This window comes from Hydra vulgaris, chromosome 14, assembly GCF_038396675.1.
Source record: "Hydra vulgaris chromosome 14, alternate assembly HydraT2T_AEP".
In the NCBI taxonomy this organism is placed as follows: Eukaryota; Metazoa; Cnidaria; class Hydrozoa; order Anthoathecata; family Hydridae; genus Hydra; species Hydra vulgaris.
The window spans coordinates 38279515-38297902 of NC_088933.1; the positions used below are offsets into that span (position 1 = coordinate 38279515).

At 28.4% G+C, this 18388-nt stretch overlaps 1 long non-coding RNA gene across 1 annotated transcript; it reads left to right on the plus strand.

Moving 5' to 3' along the window:
- Positions 1-11602: 11602 nt before the first annotated feature.
- LOC100203490 (uncharacterized) lies at positions 11603-13286 on the plus strand. The gene is made up of 2 exons (XR_010643506.1): positions 11603-11733; positions 12706-13286. It is a non-coding gene; the product is annotated as an uncharacterized LOC100203490 (long non-coding RNA).
- The last annotated feature ends 5102 nt before the right edge of the window (positions 13287-18388 follow it).

Below are 18388 nucleotides of genomic sequence, written 5' to 3' on the forward strand. Positions count from 1 at the left end.
TAAAATGGAATTTATAGCAAATAAACATTAATATGTTAATGGTTAACCATAATGATTTAGTTAAACTCACCTTCAGCTTTTGTTTTAATGAATGTACATTGATGAATGCATTTACAGTAAAAATTCTCCTTACAACAGCTGATTGAACACCTTTATGTTTTTAGCAGTGTTGACAACCCACCAAGCTTATGCATGGTTACCAAGTTACTAAAGGCTAAAGGCATGCATACAAAGTATCAATATAACTTTAAATTGTTCAATAAATTCTTTTTAGAATATAAAAACTATTTTTATTGAAAAAAACCTGGTTGAGTCTAATAATTTTCACACCTCTGTATATTTATATTCACACACACACACACACACACACACACACACACACACACACACACACACACACACACACACACACACACACACACAGATATATATATATATATATATATATATATATATATATATATATATATATATATATATATATATATATATATATCTACTTAGGTTGTTAGCAAAGTTCAAGTTAAGCATTCAAAATATTTCAACAAGTACTTAAAATGTTTATAATTAAACACAGTTTAAAATGATATATAAATATTTAATTATTTCCTGTCTCATTGTATCTTTATAGTATCTTCATAGATGAAGTTCTATGAACTTTTCTAACGACCTAAGTATATAACCGATAAATTGGTTTTAGTTCATGGTGACCAAGCTCCAAAATATAGTACGGTTGCCAAGTGAGCTACTTTATTTAAAGATGGTAGAGAGAGTTTTGAAGATAATCCTCGCTTAGGGCACCCTCATATTGTTCATATTGTTCCTTTTAAATAAATGTGATGTGCATGTCGTTTACATTGTTCCTTTTAAATAAATGTGGTGTGCATGTCGTTTACATTGTTCCTTTTAAATAAATGTGGTGTGGATGTTGTTTACATTGTTCCTTTTAAATAAATGTGATGTGCATGTCGTTTATATTGTTCCTTTTAAATAAATGTGGTGTGCATGTAGTTTATATTGTTCCTTTTAAATAAATGTGGTGTGCATGTCGTTTACATTGTTCCTTTTAAATAAATGTGGTGTGCATGCTGTTTACATTGTTCCTTTTAAATAAATGTGATGTGCATGTCGTTTATATTGTTCCTTTTAAATAAATGTGGTGTGCATGTAGTTTATATTGTTCCTTTTAAATAAATGTGGTGTGCATGTCGTTTATATTGTTCCTTTTATATACTGTGTGAAATTTTACATTTCTTTTTTCTTATTATTGTTTACATATTGCTGTGTTTTTTTACATGCAATGCATGAAAGATCTATATGATTTTTTTCTTTTTAGGAACACTAGTATCATATACAGCAAAATACGATTTGGTCGATAAGTTGATAGGCGATCGTTTGAAGAGAGCTCTAATAGAAAAACATCAAAATTATTTTATTATGTTTTTGTATGATTAAATTGTAAATAAACGCAAAATGTTTAAAATTTTAGTTATTTATCCGGACCTAGGATCTAGGATATAGGATCTAGGACCTAAGTTTTCATTAGTGAAAAGTTTGCGTCTCGAAGGAATAGCAGAAAGTGAAAATGAAAGTTGGAATGTATCTGAGGAAAAAGTTCTTAATATCTTTGAAAACAATCTAAATGTAAGTGGCGTAGTTACTGAAAGGGCACGTAGAACCGGAAAAACTGGGCTAAGCAAACCTAGATCAATCGTGATAAAACTCCTGAACAATAAAGATATAATTAGCATATTAAAGAATTCAAAAAAGTTAAAAGGAACAAGAATATTTATAAATGAGGACTACTCCTTGGATACCCTAACCATACGGAAAAATATCTTTGAAGAAATGCGAACTTATAGGAATAACGGTAAATATTCTGTTGTTATTTATGATAAATTAGTAGTTAAAGATTTTAAAAAATCACATAAGAATGATTAAAGTATATTTATTTATTATACTTTTTTGTCTTAAAAAATATTCTTAGTTTTTATTGTTAAAATGACGGAAGCCAACAGTTTTAATGTTTTTGACATATCAGAAAGGAAAAACGCGCTAAACCGAATTAATGACGATGATAAAAACATGAACTTTTTTGACGAAATTTTAGTAGATACGTCTTATTACAATGTTGACGATGTTAAACATGTTTTTAATTCTTCATCATTTTATTTTTCATTATTACATATAAACATCAGAAGCATAAAAAAAAACTTTGAAAATTTAAAATTGATGTTAAATAATATAAGTAACAAGTTTAGTATTATTTCTGACAAAAACTTGGTGTCATCAAGACGCGATAAGTTGTAACTTTCAATTATCAGGATATAAACCCATTCATCAACCGAGAGAAAACGGCAATGGCGGGGGCGTATCTATTTTCGTCCAAAACTAATTGATTTTTAAACATGTTAAAAACCTCAAAGTAAATGACGCTGATTGTGAGCCATTAACTATTGAAATAATTAATAAAACAAATAAAAATACATTTATAACTGCAATATATAGACCGCCAAACGGTAGTTATAATCAATTTGAAAACCACTTAAACTATTTGCTACCAAAGTTTATTTAAAAAAATGTTTACTTATAAGGTGGTTTTAATTTGAATTTATTGAATAATAAAGCCAATAACCAAGTCGTGCATTTTATAAATACACTTTTGCAATACAGCGTTTTTCCCATGGTTTATAAGCCAACACGTGTGACTAAAACAACTGCATCTATTATCGATAATATTATTACTAATAATTGCACAAGGACTAAAATCGAAAGTAGTATTATTAAAACAAATTTAACTGATCGCTTTCCAGTTTTTCTGATAATAAGTTCTGCAACCTTTGAGAATAAAATAAAAACAAAAATGCTATAAGAAGGAAAATAAATAATGAATCAATCGCCACGTTTTGTGACCTTTTACATGAAGTAAACTGGGAACTATTGACTGATTGCAATGACGCTAATGATGGCTACGATTTTTTTATTCGCATGTTTACAAGACAATATGAAAAAGCCTTTCCAAAAATAAAAAAAATTGTTAATTCTAAAAATTTGTTAAGTCCGTGGATGACGAGAGGACTCATTACGTCGTTAAAAAGGAAACAAAAACTTTACCAAAAATTTAAAAAAAAAAAGAACTACAAAAATGAAATAAAATACAAAAAATATAAAAATTCTTTTAAAAAGTTTAAAAAGCAATCCAAAAAAAATTACTACTCTTCGTTACTTAATAAAACATTTGGAAATGCAAGGAAAAAATGGAATGTAATTAAAGAAATAACAGGAGTGTGAATTGTGAAAAGTGATAATCTTCCAAAAAGATTGCAAAGAGATGATAATAGAGGAGATGTTTTTGTTAATAAAGAAATTGCTGAAACATTTAATACCTTTTTATAAATATAGGAAAAAAGCTTGCCAGTGCAATTCCTGAGGGAAAAAAAACATTTAAATCTTTTTTGAAAAAATCTGATTCCTTCATGGAGGAGTCGGAGCTTTTAATTGATGAACTTCGACTAGCACTTAGTATGCTGAAAACAAATAAATTTGCAGGTCTGGATGAAGATAACCCAGATGTTGTAAAAGCGGTCTCAGATATTATAGAGAAACATCTTTTTAAACTTTTTAATCTTTCCCTAAAAAATTTTTCCTGACCAACTAAAATTAGCAAAAATAATTCCGATATACAAAGGCGGTGATGACTCAATAAAATCTAACTACAGACCAACTTCCATACTTTCTTGTTTGTCCAAAATACTAGAGCGTATTATGCACAACAGACTGTACAATTATCTTGAAAAAAACAACATTCTTTATCATAAACAGTTTGGTTTTCGCAACAACCATTCCACGGAACATGCAGTATTTGATCTTACCAACCAAGTTTTAAATGGTTTTGATAACAACAGTTACACACTCGGAATTTTTCTAGATCTATCAAAAGCATTTGATACTGTCAACCACAAGATTCTTATTTATAAACTACGCAATTATGGAGTAGTTCACTCCAACTTAAAGTGGCTGCAATGTTATTTACAAAATCGTAAACAAGGAGTACCATATGACTTAACATGTTCCTCATTTGAATCAATAAATTGCGTTCCCTAATGATCGATACTTGAATCCCTGTTGTTTTTAATTTATATTAATGATATTTATTTGTCTTCAAAAATACTTAATTATGTTATTTTTGCTGATGACACAAATGTTTTCTTTTCTGACTCAAGTTTAATAAATATTTTTTATATTGTAAACACAGAATTAATATATCTTAATGAGTTGATGAACTTTTGAATCTGGAGCAGTTCCTTTAATAAATCGTCCAACTAAAATAACAAAAAATTCAGCAACCTTGCTGGATAATATTATTTCCACAGACTTGTTCAACAGTGATATAAAATTGGGCATCTTAAAAACAGATATTTCAGACCATTTTCCTATTTTTCTAACCATAAACACTGACCAACCGCAACAAAAATTAAAAAAAGTTATAAACAAACGTTTTTTTAAACCATCAAATATTGAGTCTTTCAAAAATCAGCTCTCATTATTACATTGGAAACACTTAAATTCTAATGAAAACGCAAACGACCTTTATGAAAAATTCTTTGAAACATTCACCTCTATTAACGAATCTAATTTCCCAGTTGTTACAATTACATTAAAAACAAAACACTTTAATAATCCCTGGATTACCAAAGGATTCAAAAAATCATCCAAAACCAAACAATAGCTATACATAAAATATCTGAAAAAAAAAACACCAGCTAGTGAAAAAATTTACAAAGATGACAAAAATCTTTTCGAAAAAATTAAAAAAAAACTTACTATTCAAAATTAATTATTAAAGTTAAAAATGACTCAAAAACCACTTGGAAAGTATTAAAAGAAATTACTGGAAAACAAAAAACATGCTCAAGCTCTTTGCCACAAATGCTGAAAGTCGATAACAATAGCTTGTATGAACCACAAATAAAAGCTCATGAATTTAATAAATATTTCACTGAAATTGGATCAACTCTGTCAAGAAAAATACCATATACCCAAACCTCATTTTATGATTTTTTGGTACTTTTGACAAAGATATTTGCTCTGAAGAATATCTGCCGAACTATCATTTGATGAGTTTGAAAAAGCTTTCAAATCCTTAGAAACAAAGCACCTGGTGCAGATGAAATAAACGGGAATATTGTTATAGATTACTACGAACAATTAAAAATATTCTTTTTAAAATTTTCAGAGCATCTATTCATCAAGGTATTTTTCCTGAAAATTTAAAACTTGCCAGGGTTACCCCTATCCATAAAGAAGGCGACAGATCCAATATCAGTAATAATCGTCCTATCTCTGTTCTTTCTATATTTTCTAAAATTTTAGAAAGAATAATCTTCAACAGAGTATACAATTATTTTAATTACAACAACTTATTTCATGACAATCAGTATGGTTTCAAAGAAGGGAGTTCAACTAAACATGCCATTATTCAATTTATACATAACATCTCTGAATCTTTTGAAAACTCTCAATACACACCAGGTGTTTTTATTGACCTATCAAAAGCTTTTGATACGGTCGATCACCGAACTTTAATCAAAAAGTTTAAACATTATGGTTTAAACAATAAAATCTTAAAATGATTTAAAAGCTATTCAACAAATCGAAAACAACTTGTGTATAGTAATGATGGTCAGCAAAGTGAAACCCTGAGCATAACATGTGGTGTTCCACAAGGTTCTATTCTCGGACCACTAATATTTTTAATCTATGTAAACGACTTAAATAATGCTTCCAAATTGAAAAGTATAATGTTCGCTGATGATACAAATCTTTTCTTATCCCATACTGATGTTTATGAACTCTTTTCAACTACAAACAAAGAACTCAATCTCATTTCTAATTGGTTCAAAGCTAATAAATTAACTTTAAATATTAATAAAACAAAATGGATTATCTTTCACTCCTGTGCCAAAAAACGTTTTTTACCAAGTAATATGTCTCAAATTTATATTGATGAAACGATAATAAAAAGAGATACTGTTATGAAATTCTTAGGTGTTTATCTTGAGAGTATTACTTGGAGAAAACATACTGATCTTGTAAGCACAAAAACTTCTAAAAACATTGACATTTTATACAAAGCCCGAAATTATCTAAACAAAAAAACCTAACCCAACTCTATTATTCATTTATACACAATTATTTAAATTGTGCAATCATCGCCTGGAGAAGTACGGGTAAAAGTAAATTACAACATCTTTATCGCCGTCAGAAACATGCAATCCGCGTAGTTAATTATGCGGATCGCTTTTCACATTCAAAATATTTTTTTGATTATATGAAGGTTCTAGATGTTTATAAACTGAACGTATTTAATGTCTTATGTTTTACTTTTATATGGAAAAACGATTTATCTTTATTTGTTTTTAACGACCTTTTTTTTTTAAAACCAATAAATAAATACACATTAAGAAATTATAGTTTTTTAAATGAACCTTTTTGTAGAACTAAGTTCAATCAATTTTGTATTTCATATCGTGCACCCCATCTTTGGAATAAAATAGTATTACCAAACTTTGATCCTTCTATTACTCTTCCTGTTTTTAAAATTAAGTTAAAAAAAATTAATTCTCTCTATGGACAACATTCTAAAATTCTACTAAAAATGTATGTAAAATGTATTTGTTAAATCTTCAGCTTATTATATATTAAAATGTGTTGTATCTTTGCATAATGTAAATACGTTAAATCTTTTATATATATATATTTATATATATATATATATATATATATATATATATATATATATATATATTTTTTTTATTTATTTTATATATATACGTTATAAATATTACTTTTTAAGGTTGATAAGATCCTCATGATCTTCTTTTGGAAACCTAGCTTTATATTGTTAGTACGCTGAATTGTATTATTTGCGTAATTGTATTACGACTTATGTTTATGTATAACGGCTTATGAATTATGTAACACGACTAACATTGTAAACTTAAAAAAAATAATAATAAATTTTCATTAAATATTGAAAAAACGAAATATATTTTGTTTGCTAAGCTATCTAAATCCGAGAACCTTCCACTTAAATTACCTGAACTAACAATTAACAATATTAAAATAAAAAGAGTTTTTCAATGAAAATACTAGGAATAAATTTCAAAGAGCATTTAAATTGGAAAAGCCAAATAAAGCTAGTCGAGAACAAAGTTTCAAAGACTCTGGGGATTATGTACAAGACAAAACATCTTTAAAATAATTTATGTTTAAAAGATTTATACTTTTCTATTATACATAGTCATATTAACTATTGTAATATTGCATGGGCAAACAATCATTCATCTTTCCTAAAAATTATTTATACAAAACAAAAGCAAGCAAGTAGATTAGTTTTGGGCACAAATAGATACAAAAGTGCCGAGCCTTTACTCAAGGAAATAAATGCTCAAAATGTATACAAACTAAATATATACCATAACTTGTTATTTATGTTTAAACTTTAAAATGAAATGATTTTGATCAAAATATTTTTTTAAAAGTTTCACTCGAATTAATCAAAAATATGAAACAAGACATTCAACGAGTAATTACTACGTCCCACTAACATCACTCAAAAAATCTGACTTCTCGACCACGACCTCCGGGGACCACGCTTGTGGAATTCGGTTCTTGACGAAAATATGAAAAAAATAAAATCGATTGCTACTTTTAAAAGAACTATAAAAAAACTAAATTTAAACATTACATTCTCTCATTTTTTTAAAAAAAATTGAAATAATTTTGTAGGGTAAAGGAAGGTATGTTCGTGATATATGTAATTTCGTGATATTTCGCTCGGCATTTGTAGCGAACATACCTATTAGTCAAAAACATCGAAATTGCGTCAAATGGTACCCCGGGGTACTACTGTCGATTCACAAATAGTCGTTGGGTGCGTGTGATACGTCAATTGTTTACTATCAGTTTGTACATTCTTTAGCATTATTTAACGTGCGTTCAGCACATTTGTTTGGAGTACTTGTCCAACATTTTTATTTCCAGACTTGTGTTTTAAGGTAAGTAAATTATTTTTATTAAATATTAAACTAGAAAAGATGCTTGATTTAATGGTAAAACTTTTGTTTTTTTATTAACTTCCTATAACTTATGATTCCTTATCGCAGTTACACATTTTCTTAACGTTTTCACCTCAAATGAATTTACATTTTTAATCATGTTTCTTTTATTAAATATAATGACATTAAAAATTGTTTTAAGCACGATATAACTATATAGTTAAATGATAATAATATCTTTCTCTATACGAATCTGCAAATATTTTTGCAGTAAAGCCTATCACGAAATTACCTAACTGGACTATCTTATGTAGTAAAGCCTAATAAAGTAGTCACTGCTATTGGTAAACGTTATGTTTATAAAAGAACTTATGCTGATCGTGGAGAAACGCATACACTTTTAGGATGTGTATGTGCCAATGGATCATGGATTCCACCTTTAATTATATTCAAAGGCGTTAGATGGAACGATAATCTTTAAGCTGATTGTTTACCAAACTGTATGGTAAAACTATCTCCAAAAGGATGGATTAATAGTGACTTATTTTTGGAATGGTTTAAATTTTTTATTGATTCTATTCCAAGTGAACGACCTGTGATATTATTCATGGATTCACATGCATCACACATTAACATGGATGTTATATTACTTGCAAAAGAAAATGAAATATATTTATTTACATTTCCAGCTCATACTAGTCATTTATTACAACCACTAGATGTAGGAATATACAAGCCACTTAAGTCAAACTGGGCCACTAGCTTAAATGACTTTATGAGGGAAAATCCTGGAGAAAAACCAAATCGGACAACTTTTCATACAATATTGAATCCAGCATTTATTAAAAGCTTTTCTAAAAAAAATATAGAAAATGCATTTAAAAAAAGTGGCATTTGCCCTTTAAATAAAAATGCCATTCCTCCAGAAGCAATAGCTCCATCTCAATTGACAAACAGAGAGATTCAAAGTACAGAAATTCAACCACACAGTAATACTGCTATACAAACATTGTTAACTATTCCATCTGTAGAGCCAACCACACCTAACCCTAATAGGCCAAAAAGGGATTCAAGTGCAAAGTGTCTGACTCCTCCTGATCAACCTATTCCATTAACTTCAAAGGATTCTATTCCTGTATGTTCTAAAAAAAGTAAAAAAAATAAAAATGCTTCAAAAGATGATGATTGGGAGTGCGGTGTTTGTAAAAAAAGTTACAACAGTGATGTAAAAAAAAAAAAATGGAAAAAAATGGGTGCAGTGTTCCTATTGTTTAGTACCTTATCATGAGAGTTGTCAAACATATGAGGACATTGGTGAAGTATTTATGTGTGATACATGTTGTCAACAAGAATGTGATTTAGAAAAATAAGTTAATCAGATATAAGTATGGTTAATATTATAGTTATTATATTAAGAGTTTTTTGTAGGTCTGTTATTTTATTTTCTAAGCTACCTATGTTAAAAGTATATTTTTTTTATATATAAATATAAAGTAATGAAAGTATTATTATAATTTTGTTAACTTATAAGCCTGACTATATTTATATTTTATGAACTTAAAGTCTGATTGAATAGTTATGAATTCAAAACAAGTGTTGATATTTTTTGTTATATTATACCAGATGTTATACTTAATTAATAAAGAAAAATTTAAATGTTATTGTGTATTCACGAAATTACCTAACCACTATCACGAAATTAAATATCATATCACAAAATTACCTAACTTTTCTCAATGACTTTTGAGCTTTTATAAAAACTTATCAAAGGACTTAAAATCCCAAAACTGCATAGATTCTAGTAACTTTACTCTATGTACATCAAACAATTAAAGTAATTAAGTAAAATTACTGAAATTGACTTTGTAATTACACATCTAGTTAATTTATCACGAACATACCTTCCTTTACCCTATTTTTAATTTTTATGTACTTTATTTAATTTTAATATTGTATTGAATATGTATATGCATAGGTACCGAATTAATTTTTTTTTTTTATTGTCTTTAATATGTATACGAATATGTACAGATTTTTAATTTTTTATCTGTAATTTTTTATTTTAACTTTATCTTAAATTTCTTCCTTTTTTAACTTTAAGTTCTTTTGTTAACTTTAATTTCTTTTTTAACATTCAAATTTTTATTTTATTTTATTTTTAAACTTATTAATTTCACTCTTTTATATGATATTGGAAGATGTAAAATTTTATTGTATTTTTTGTATTTCACAATGGGGCTTGATGATAAGTCATTATGACTTCTCTTTGCCCCAGTCAGCTTGTAATTATATATATATATATATATATATTTGTTTAAATTTATAGATAACATTGTAAAATGTGTAAAATGACAAAAAAATAAAAAAATAAAATAAAAAAAAAGGTTTTTTTTTCTGTATAGCATAAGTTATTTACTTAAATAACTTGTACGTAAAAAAAAGTTTTTCGGAACAACGTTAAAAACGATAAAACGTTTCATTTAGACTTTCATTTAAACCAATTAAAAACATTTTTAGAAAAACGTCCATTCACCGCTTCATACGGACGTTCAAGAAACCATTAAAAACGTTTTTGTGGGCCCCCTAAAAAACGTTTGCATAACGTTCTTGTTCCCACTGGGTAGTCACATATGGACCACACCAACGCCATCCCATAAAGGAGAGTGATAAATATATGGTTAACATGCAATTGCCATATATGATCCACATAAAATTTATTGTCGGGAACATTTTAAAATTAAATATTAATAAACAAAAGAGATGTTTTAGAAAAAACGTTACTCAAAAGCTACCCAAATCTGCCCGACACTTAAAAGTTACCTAAATATAGTTGCTAATATTTTGTAAAAATATTGCAAGAATTTTTTTATATCCAATTCAATGGAATCTGAGCAGCTGTGGCGCGGTAGTTAGAGTTCTGGCTCAGAACCCAGAGGTCCGAGGTTGGACGCCAGCTCTAGCCCAAAAAGTGACATTGATACGGAAGGAGACGTGAACTTCTCCTTAAATGCTCTCTTGCGGTGCTCTCTGATAAGACCGTAAGGACTTCTGGGAGCACCTAAATAACTACAACAAAAAAAAAAAAATCTGAATGTGCAATTCAACATTCAAAATTCTTCTGTTATGACTCATAAAACTATAACAAAGTATTACAAAAACAAATTATGTCTCTAAACAGATAAATAATGCTGAAATTAAAAAAAAAATACTTCAAGGGGGTCTAAAAACCCTTTAGTTTTATATATTATTTTAAAACAATTTTGATATTAAAAAATTTTTAATATTGTTTTTGAGTAATGTATTAAGTAATGATTTTATTTTACTGATTCTTTTATAATGTTAACCCAAAAACGTTCAAAAAATAAGATTTGAAACCAAATTATGCAACCCTTTTTTTTGTCCAAATTGGTTAATCCCAAACGTGTTTTTAAATTGCCTGGTTCCTGTATATTAATTTTCAACAACAACTAACAAAAGATATTAGACTCGTTTAATTTTATTTGTTAATAGTACAAAGAATGAACCTAAGAATACTAAGCTTACAAATTTAAAAAACTTGATTTTTTCTTTAAACCGGTTTTTTTAGTTTCTTATAAAATCTGGTAAAAAAATTGGAAAAATTCAGTTGATTGGTTACAATTTTAGAGCTAAGCTGATTTGCGACTTGTTTCTTGTAAGACTTTTATTTATTTTATATACTGATTTATATTTTAATAAATAAGTCTGTAACTTGATTTATTTTTTATTCCGTTAATTTTTATTCTGTAAATTTTAGTCTGTTAATTTTATAAACAGCTAAAATAAATAACTTCTTTTTATACTAATATAATAAATTTTTAATTAACATAACTAATAAAATGTAAAAATTGCAGTTAAAATTTAATTTCTTTTTACTTATATGTGCGATACGTTATTGTTTTTAAAAATAAAATAGATTTAATTAAATAAAAAATAATTTAAAAATAAAATTTTAACCACTTTGAACCGAAACAAATTTTCAATAACTTTTGATTAGTCATTATGATCAAAATTACAAACCTTGCGAACCTTGTCTGGTCGCATTCAATAAATTCTGCAACATTTGCTGCTAAAGATTTTTGTTGAAATTTGAATAAACAAATTTCAGCCGTTTTTCAAAACGCCTTTAGAATAAATCAAATTTGACGTTTTTACAAAGTAAGCTCATTTAGATGCCTAAAAATATTATTAAATTTTAAAGATTATTAAAAACTTCATTAAAATTATTAGTTTCAGAATCGTTATACAAAGAGTTTCACCTTATAATTTATTTTTTAATTTCGTTTTTCTCAAAATACATAAAAAGCATCTTAAAGGCGTTTTGAAGAACGGTTGTAGCGTTGCGGTGGTTAAAGTTCAGACTGGAGGTCGGATGTTGGACGCCGCTCTGGCATTATATGCAACATTAGTAAGTATAGTGGCGCTTCCTGGTTAAATGCTTTTCCGTGGTGCTCTGTGATAAGATCAAATGAACTTCTTGGAGCAATAAAATAATAAAAAGATTAAAACTCTAAAACTAAAATGCATATTCAAGAAGTTTGGCGAATAAGAATACATAAGTATATAGCTTAAGAGTGCTAATATAAAAAATAATTTTAAATAATATGACTGTTTTGTTAATTTTCAGGAAATCAATTCTTCAAAATGATTGTATCAGTGGTTTTTATATTATTGAGCCTAAACTGTTTATTTTTGCCTACAACAAACGCAGCACTTTCTGCATCCCAAATCCAAAACCTCATCCAAGCTGGATTGTTAGCTGGCTCAAGTGTACAAAAACTGATCGGACAAATATCAACCTGCGGTAAAATGTGTTGGCACAATGATTGGGCCCGCCGAGATAATGTAGCCAACCAACTTAAAATGTATGACTGGCGCTGTTCAACCAGCTACACATGGGGAGGTCGATGTTACTGCGTAGGCCCTCCACGCTGTGGTTGTGGTGAAAACTGCTACAATGGCGATTGGCAGAGACGTGATAATGAAGCAAAGGCAGCCGGGGTATTCAACACGCAACGTTGCTCGTTTGACAACATGGATGGTGGAAGATGCTATTGTTGGGGCAAGCGCTGTTTATAATTGACATGTGTATGAAGGGCTCATAAGCATTGTAGTCTTCACACTCAATAAACTAGTATGAAATATTTGTGCAAATGTATAGCGTAGTAAACGTGTTTTTTTTTTTATCGTACTAGAGTAGCCAATTCATTTTTTGGTCTTCTCTATCGATTAGTCTTACTAGTTTGTTTTGATATACATTTAAATAAAATAATCTTTTCAGATAAACTTTAAAACAGTTAAGTTTATTCGTCCTTCCCACCTCTGATTTCAATTACTTTATTTGATATACTTCTAAATAGATAAAGCATATGTATAAATAAATAAAATTATAAGTGTTTGAAGTAAGTAATACATAGTTTTATTTTTATATCCATAAAAAATATAATGCGTGTTTCAGTTTTTTGTATTTCGCCACTGATACTTTATCAATTTTACTTATATTGTATCAATTTTTGAAGCCGGATTTTTATTCCCTTCAAAACTTCTTTGATTTATGACTTTGTTTAACAACTTAATTAACTATTTAGGCTCTAATATTATAATTCTAGTAATTTGTGAATAGCTCTTTTATAAAAGTTGCTTTCTGACTTTACGGACAAGATTTTCCCAATTCTTACTCTTTTTAAAAACTTTACAATGTTCAACCTAAAATCGGTTTTAGCTGCTTCATTTTTTGTTTTAATTAAATTACTTTATATATTTATATGCCATTAATTACTTTAAACGCAATAAAAAAATTTTTCAAATGAAGGACGCGGAGCCCTAAAATAAGTTTTGGATTCGACATTTACAAAATGATATTTGTTTTGAAGTCTTTTTGCATTCAAGAGCTCCATAAATATAAAGAGGTATTATATTATATGAACTACCTTTAGCGCAAAATAACTAGCATGATTTAAGAAAGAGGCTTTAACACCTATTGCTCTGTTGTTAGGACTTCAAATGATACTAGATATAGTTTATTTAAATGTATTGTAAATATTTTCGATCCATAATGTAAAAAAAAAAAACTTCAAAAAGTCTAGATAATTACGGTGTAAAAAGACCATTTTATTGCGAATTGAAGATGTTTTGGAACGTAATGGAAAACCAAGCAAACTATTGTCATCAATATTTCCGTCTAAAGTAAATTATTTAAAAGCATTTGATATCAAAATGGTATTAGCGTCCACAGAGGAATGCAAGCTTGTCTCTGCTGTAAAGGAGAAGGTACTTCTGCGAGTGGAGTATAATTAACTTTTGGTTTAATTGATACCAATTACAATAAGTTTGATGCAGATCAATGCAAGAATAATAGCATGAGGAGTTCAAAAACTGTATCTCGTTGAGCCTTTAGAAACTAAAGTGTAACATCTTAAACCTCCAGATTTCACAATTTTATTGACATTACTTCTACGTTAATAAAAGTAATAATTATTGTTTTGCCTCGTTTTGATACATGACTTAAATCAAACTATGTTATGTTAAGAAGTTACCAGGGATTAAGTTAAGACGTAAACAGTTCACAGAGACCTATAGACAAACTACATGACCTAAAAAACAATATTCAAAAGTGCAACCTTTATTTGGCAGAACATAATGTTTCTACTACCTGCAGTTAATTATCTTAGAAAGCTTTTATTTATTAGAAAAAAAGGCTCAGTGCTCAGTGATTGAATAACCTATTTTAAAAACATTTTTAAGTAACTGCAGCTTTAAGAAAAAGTTTAATTTTAAATTAAACATTAGCTGGAACTTTTACATTATAGTGTTTCATGTTGTTCTTTTTCTTCATCATATTCAGTTTGGGCTTGATTTATACTTCTACTATCAAGTATGGAAGTGATATAAGCGTTGTTTAGAACACAATGGTTATGCAAAATAGTTTAAGAAAAGTGTAATTGAGTTTGGTATAAACAATTTAAAGTAGCCATTTTTTCAATAAATAATTTTTTTTTGAGACAGTTGTTATTATTGTTAATTTTTCAGTAAGAATCAAATGAGGATTGTTAATTTTAAAGTAAAATTATTAGGAATTACAATTTGCAGTCACAGTTTATTACAGTTTATAAAATTTTCGGTTAGATTTATTGCAATAATTTTGTATTGTTAAGTTTGTTAATGTTGTTTTGTAAAATGTATCAAGAGCTCTTTTCTCTCAATTAAAAAGTAGATAAAAAATTTTTAGAGCTAGATTCCTTTAACTGTTAATTGGTTTTATTATAAACAGTATACTGTTTCATCTTTTGCGCAGTTGCTATTTAAGGCTGTTTTTTTTTTTTAAATTATATTATCTTTTAAATTATAAATTTTTCCTTAAATGCGTCTTCCTAATTTTTTTTCTTTTATCATAAATTTGAACACATCATAAATTTGAATCGGAAATGCTGTTTTAACTCGTCAACATTTTTAAATTCAGCATTAAATCGAAGCTTGTTGTAAAATTTTATATTTGCTTCACGTTATGAATCCTCTTAAAGTAAGCTGGAGGCTCAAGCATGCTGCAATTCTTGAGCATTTTTCTAGCAAACACTATACTTCGTTACAATTTTTTATGCTATCAAGTGTCAATACTAAATCCAAGATAAGAGCCAGACAATGTATTGGATCCGTTGAGTCAATGAGATTAGAAGTTTTTATCATATTTGCTGCACCGTTATGTAGAGTATGTAACCTCATATCTTTGCAACAACTCTAAAATTATTCTTGAACAATGGCTTTGATAAACATACTATAGTTTTCACTTCTACAACTTTCTAAAAACAAACTTTTATACGTAAATATTTTAAAATCCAATTTATTATTAATAATGGAACATTTAGCCTGATATAAATCGTTTTTGTGTAGTTGTCACCCAGCTGGCATCTCTACGTTGTTTCAACGTTGAAATTTGGTTGAAGCGTTGTTTCAACTTTGTTCAACTATGTCTCAACGTTAAAACTCGTCACGGTAAAAAAAGAGGCGTGAACTTCCTGGTTAAATGCACTTCCGCGGTGGTCTGTGACAAGACCGTAAGGACTTCTTGGGGCACCTAAAAAAAAACAAAAAAAAAACAACGTTACGATTTAAACTTTGTTTATTTAACGTTGTTTCAATGTTAAATCAACGTTGACAAAAGAACTTAATTATAAAAAAACCGTCCGTTGAATTGGCTTGGTGTTAGGTACAGTGAATTTTCACTGTATCTAAGAAAGCGTTTTTTGCTAAATACAGTGAAAATTCACTGTACCTAAAGAAGCGTTTTTCTCTAAATACAGTGAAAATTCACTGTACCTAACGAAGCGTTTTTGATAGATACAGTGAAAATTCACTGTACAGTGAAAGTTTACGGTATTTATCAGAAAAGTTTGGTGTTACGTACAGTGAAAATTAATATGGAGATTTATAAAAATAATATTAAAAGTGTTACTATTTTAAAAGTTAAGGGCATAATGCTCATCGAAGCTAAGTAACATAAAAATTCACTACCTTCCCGTGAAAACAGAAACCCAAGATATAATTTATTAATAAAACTTTGTAACAAAGGTACATATTAATGAACCCAAACAGGGAGTTGTTAATAGAATGGAACTAATTAAGTAATATATCTTTGTAAATGAATTGTCGGGGATATTTTTTACCGTATATATATATACTAATTTTGTTGTAGGAGTCCATTAAATACTTTTTAATAAAATTTTGATGTTCACACTTATGATGATGCTCACTTGTGGCAATGTTTGCAATTATTTTTGGCGCACTTAAGCCATTTTGGCGCACTTATGTCAGACAGTGCAACTCCATCGCACTTATACCAGTTCGCACTTTTGCCGATTTCTGCAAATTCTTATGGCGCACTTATGCTAGTTTGCAGTAATGATAGGTTTTGCAACTGCTTCAGACTTAGACCAGTTTGCACTTATTCAGCGTACCCATAAACAAATAACAGACATGATGTCTGAGGCATTGTTACATAAATTTTACAATGGTTTCAAAGTATTTGTTGTAAAGTAAACTATAAAATCTGATTGAAAAAGCAAACCTATTGGCAACACTTAAAAATAAAAATAAAATTCAACTTTAAACCAAATACTATAGCAAAATCTTTTATCTTGACTTTTAGTGATTAATTAGAGGCTGTGAGTTACAGTAATGAAACAAAATAATAGTCGTTTTTAACAATAGACACCAGCGGGAAGGTAAGTGAAGCTGTCTATCAACTCAAAAACATCACAACAATAATAACACAATGATTACTTCCAATAATACCACATAGCACCAGGATAGTTTCTGGGGATCTTAAATTATTTTCTATGATACTTGGACAGCAAGGTGGTTACACAAAATTTCCTTGTTTTTTGTGTGAATGTGATAGTCGTGATAAAACTAAACATTGGAACCAGAAATTGTGGCCAAAAAGAACATTGAATGTTGGAGAGAAAAACGTGCACTTTGAATTTTTGGTTGATCCTAAAAAGGTTCTTCTACCACTGCTCCATATCAAACTTGACATGATGAAGCAGTTTGTGAAGGCTTTGCTAAAGATGGTAAGACATTAAAACACCTTTCAAGCAAATTTCCTGGTATGTCTGAAGCAAAGCTGAAGGAGAGAGTTTTTGTTGGTTCATTTGTAAGTTATTCGAGAATTATTGTTGGTTAGTACATTCGTAGGCTAATGGAAAATAACAACTTCAAAAACATGACGAACTATGTTGATAGGTCAGCATGGAATTCTTTTAAAGATGTAGTTACGAAGCTTACAGGGAATCAGAAGGACTCGGACTTCAAAAATATCGTAGAAAATATGTTGTGCAATGTAAAAAAATTTGGGCTGCTCAATGAGTTTAAAACTCCATTTTTTGTACTCCTATTTGGATTATATCCCGAAAAATCTTGGTGCAGTAAGTGAAGAGCAAGCTGGGAGGTTTTACCAAGATATCAAAGAAATGGAGAGAAGATATCAAGGTCTATTGGATACAAGTATGATGGGCGACTACTAATGGATGCTGCATAAGGAAAATGTAACGTCCCACAAGAGAAAAAGCACTTAACAAAGCTTCGAAACTAAAAAAAAACAGATTTTATAAAGGTTTATAGTTGTACATAATGTAAATAAAATATTTTATGACTTAAAATTAATTAAATTTGTATAATTTTATGATTTTTGCAGACCTGTGTAATCAAGAGTTCACTCATTCAAAAGTTAAATTTGTGCAATTACTATATTATTTCATTTTATTACCTAATTTTTACTTTTGTTATTAAAATTACTTAAAACAGTTAATTCCTAA